Consider the following 5,237-nt stretch of genomic DNA (forward strand, 5'->3'; position numbering starts at 1 on the left):
TCTGCAGGTCCCTTTGTGGTATTTCTTGTGATTATAGTCTGCTTAGAGCTGCTTACTGCACTGAGCTGTCCAATTAGTTGTGTACAGTTTTGGGCCTGAGCTGGCATTGTTGGAGGGAGAGAGAAGTTGAGAGATCTGCTGAGAGTTGCACTATTACTATCATCTTATACCTGAGTGTCATGTTGTGATGTAAAGAAGTGGCCATAGTGTATCAATATTTGAGACCTGCAATCTTGGACTAAATGAAAGTCCTCAGATTGACCCACAGTGTGTGAAATATATTTCAGTTATTCCATGCCTGTTTATTTGGCAATGGCTGGGTTTATTGGCTGTGAAATACTGGTGATTGACAAACCTCTGAGGAGCTATGTCTTATATGACTATAAAAAGTGTAAAGGACAGTTGGCTGCCAACCTCTGAGTGTTATGGTACTAGTATTAGTGTGGGCCAGACATTTTATATTTGAAATTACATATTTATTTAATACCCTGGCAAACCATAGATCAGACGTCCTTAACTTACCTGCTAATCAAAAGTAGGTAGCTGTTTGGGGTATTTCCAAACTGTGGATTGTAAACATGAATATTGAGCTTCGGGGTGTGACTGTCTTTCCGGGTTCTGTTGCCGGAATGTGTGGTGATGTAGTTGCCTTGGAAATAGCCATGTTTTCAAGTGTTTTCTGAAGTGTATATGCTTTGAATGCTGCCTCTTAGTGAGTTCCAGAGCTTGGTGGCTTGTACTGAGAAATCAATGTCTCCTAAGGATTTCTTCTGGTAATGTGGTATAATGATAAGTGGTGCATGCCTAGATCCGAGTGCCTTGTTTTTTTGTTTGCTTGAATTTATCTAGCAACAATAGCACTCCTTTCCCTTGGATCCTCTTTGGATGATGAAAAGTGCCTTGAATATTGCTCTTTTATCTACAGGAAACCAGTGGAGTAATTGCCAGACCGAAGTCATGCATTCTCTTGGGTGAAGGCAGAGATAGAAGTTGTCCAACTGCATTTTGGATGAGTTGCTTTTTGCGTATTACGAATGCCGGTATGCCAAGGTATAGGCTGGCGGCATAGTTAAGTTTGGAGATTACAGGTGTAAAATGGCTTGCAGTTTCTGTTAGTATCCAAGGCAATGGACAATGCAACATAGTGTTTTCAATATGTATAAGGCACTCATGTGGTATCAAATATAGGTCTGAATCCATGGTCGCCCCTAGGTTCTAGGTTTCTGACATCTCTTGATATTGTTGGAGGGGCCTCATGTTCCTTAGGCCATATGGAGGTAGGCTGGTATTTGTGCCATTGTCCGCAGGTCATAATCTCTGTCTTTGCTGCATTTAGCTTTAGATGGTTATTCATTATCCATGTGTGTATGACCAGAAGACACTCATCAAGTTTTACATTCTATAGGTTTGCTAACCCATTTGTTGTTCAAAATGATTTGGGTGATATCTGCATAGTTGTGATAGATGAGGTTAAATGATTAAATCAGGTTTACTATGGATTTTAGGTAGATGTTGAATAATAGAGGGGATATGATGGACCCCTGGGAGACGCCACAGTGTTGTGTGTGAGGATCTGATGTGAAAAGTGGTACCAACACTAGTTCACAATCACAGCTGAGAGGTCAAGAATTCAATGGGCATTAGCTGAACTACCTTCACACTTTTCACATATGGTACGTCAAACAAGAATTTGCTGAGTGACAAGATTACACAACTATACAGGACATTGAGTCATGTTATTCTTAAGACCGCAACTTTCATGACCTTTCCTTTTTCTGATACATATTTTGTTGTCACTACCTAAGTCTACCAGCCAATTATAACCAATGTGCAATCAGGAAACTCTAGATTTCAATATGGCATAGTGCTTCGATTAGCCTACTGTGCTAAGGCAGTGTCATCACAAGTCAGATACAACTTACCTTTGACTGACAAAGCCTACACTGGCCTGTTGTAAAAGGTAAACACAGGGATGCAGCCTGAGTGTTCGACAGCACCTCTGCAAAATGGTCGTGGACATCCTCTGGGAGTTTAGGGATCACCTCTTTAGTTGAATCCATCAACGCATTGATGTAGCGACCCAGTGGGCATGTAGCGTTTGTCGACTTTAAAGCCATACTGGCAGATAAAAATACCTTTTTTTGCCGATTGTGCCATCTTTTTTGAATACCTATCTCCAGGAGTGGATGGAAAAGAGCCAGAAGATTACTTCAAAGAGCGTGACGCCTGAACCACCAAGCTCTCAGGAGAAGGGTGCCTAGATAAAAAAGCTGGATCCCCAGGTGCAGCTTTGTACCGCCTTGCCACCAATCTGGAGACAGCTGGGGCAGACATAGGCTTTTGCCAGACTTCTAGAAAGGGCTCCATCAAAGTCTCATTAAATGGGAGCAGAGGCTCTATCACCGATGACGGAGAGTGAAGGACCTCTGTCAATATGTTTGATTTAACCTCTGTAGTGGGCAACTGCAAGTACAGGAGATCAGCTACCTTCCTGACGACTGAGTGATAGGAAGAGACCTCCTGTGACAGAAGACTCAGGAGAAGAGAGTTCCCATTCTGACCACGTATCCAGCCCACTAGCTTCCTGAAGCCCTTCAAACTCATGCATGGGATCCAGTATTTCTTCTTCCTCAGCTTCTTCCTGTTGCTTCTGGAATTCTTCCTCCTCCAGAAGCCTCTGTGCCTCCCTTCTTGACTTTATCTTGGGTATTGGCATCAGCGGTGCCAGACGCGGCGCCGGTAACTTTGGAGCCGGTGTTGGTGGAGGCCCTTCAGGGACGGCCGGAGGTGCCGTGCAAAGTCGAGTCGGCGCCGGACTGGAACCAAACGGTGCCGGAGAATAATCCATCCTTCCCTCCTGGGATGGTATCGGCATCTAACTTAGGCGTCGGGAGAGGCCAATTCTGAGTCATCGGCATTAATGGCATAAAAAGAGCCAGGGGCATAATGAGGTGGTAAGCCCATGTTGAATGACAGCAGGCCCACGGGGCCAACAGGTGCACCAGAAGGGTTAGCTGCCCCGGCAAACATGCCATGCATCGCATTTAGGAAATGCAAAGGATCTGTACTTGGAGCTGGAAAAGGTGGGGACGGATCCGGTACCGCCTGCTCAGGAACAGCCTGAGGTCATAAGGCTGGATCTGGCTGCGGCACCATAGACAACGGAGCCGGGGGCGAAGGGGTCGATGGCATCGCTTCCCTGGGCGTCAGAGAGTCCCTCGGAGTCGAAGAATGAGCCAGAGTCACCCGAGGTGAAGGAGAAGGCGAGACTTTATCCTTCTTGTGACACCGTAAAGCTGGGGACCCCGACTTCAGCGACTTGTCCTTAGAAGAGCGACGTCTGGAGCCATGACGCCGCTTCTTCTTATGCTTTCTTGATGACTTAGAGGTGTTCGCAGTCGGTGACTTTGACTTCGATCTTGTCCTTTTCCGGCCCCTCTTCTGCTTCTTCGCCCTGGCCATGAACAGTTTTGCTTCCCTCTCCTTGAGGGCCTTCGGATTCATCCAGCGACACGAACTGCATCCCTCGACATTGTGGTCCAGCGACAGGCACCAAAGACAATCATCATAAGGGACCGTGATGGACATATGACCAATGCATACCCTAGAAGGTTTAAAGCCCTTCTGAGCAGCCATCACACTTCTACAATTACAAACGAATGTAACAATGTTAAACTACTAAGAAATGGAAAGTCTAGAAAAACCGTTATGTGTCAACAGCGCAAAAAAAAGGGAACTGACGTTAGCATGCTGATGAGGCTTTCTTATGGCTCCGTTGACATCACGCGGAGTCACGAGAGGAGCCGTTCCATTGTGACATGCTAGTCGACGTGGGAGAGCTACGAAAAAAGTTTCCGTGAAATGCTGCACAAGGGGTAATTCAAAAGGTGAGGAATTCACAGGCAGATGTATCTATCAGAATAAGTACTCTTTGTACAGTTGTTGCATGGGTAGACTAAATAAACTGTTCATTAATATTAGCTCCAGAGCCCAGTCTGCTCATGAATCACTTCCAAAACTTTCCTCTGTGAGCTCCTTGATGGAAAATCTTGGCTCTTCTATTGAAATGGCACACCCAGTTACTCCTCGCTCTGCGGAGCTGTCTCTTCAATGAAGACTCAGGTGCCGATTACGATCCGTTAAAAACCGCGTACGAACCGTCGGTCGGAGCGAATTCCCCGTCCGACTCGTACCCGGTTGTAAAACTTTACAAACATGGAATTACGATTCGCACGGAAACACCATTTCCGTACGAATCGTAAAAAACACCGACCGACGAAAATATACATACGAATGTGATCCGGGAATGCTGCGACGTGACGTCGGGACGCTTTCAGGCAGCGTTTCACGAACCAGGAATTACGATTCGAACCGACAGCAGTCCGGACGGCAATATTTTCACGGCACCCAAAAAGTGCCGCAAAAGCGAAGTACGGCGCGAATCGACCAGAGTAGGTGGCCCGGTACGCGCCGACCCCCCCCCCAGCCCCCGTTGGTACGCGCCGACCCCCCCCAGCCCCCGTAGGTACGCGCCGACCCCCCCCCCAGCCCCCGTAGGTACGCGCCGACCCCCCCAGCCCCCGTAGGTACGCGCCGACCCCCCCCCCAGCCCCTGTAGGTACGCGCCGACCCCCCCTGTGTGTACACCCGTGTACGGTGCGTACCCCCCGTGTACGTTCGAGTCGTACCCCCACCCGTGTATGTACGGTGCGTACCCCCCCGTGTACGCTCGAGTCGAACCCCCCCGTGTACGCTCGAGTCGGACCCCCCCGTGTACGTTCGAGTCGTACCCCCATCCGTGTATGTACGGTGCGTACCCCCCCGTGTATGTACGGTGCGTACCCCCCCTGTGTACGCTCGAGTCGAACCCCCCCGTGTACGCTCGAGTCGAACCCCCCCGTGTACGCTCGAGTCGAACCCCCCCGTGTACGCTTGAGTCGGACCCCCCCGTGTACGTTCGAGTCGTACCCCCACCCGTGTATGTACGGTGCGTACCCCCCCTTGTACGCTTGAGTCGAACCCCCCCGTGTACGCTCGAGTCGAACCCCCCCGTGTACGCTCGAGTCGAACCCCCCAGTGTATGCTCGAGTCGGACCCCCCCGTGTACGTTCGAGTCGTACCCCCACCCGTGTATGTACGGTGCGTACCCCCCCGTGTATGTACGGTGCGTACCCCCCCGTGTACGCTCGAGTCGAACCCCCCCCGTGTACGCTCGAGTCGAACCCCCCCGTGTACGC

This window comes from Triturus cristatus, chromosome 6 (genome assembly GCF_964204655.1).
Source record: "Triturus cristatus chromosome 6, aTriCri1.1, whole genome shotgun sequence".
NCBI classification, from domain to species: Eukaryota; Metazoa; Chordata; class Amphibia; order Caudata; family Salamandridae; genus Triturus; species Triturus cristatus.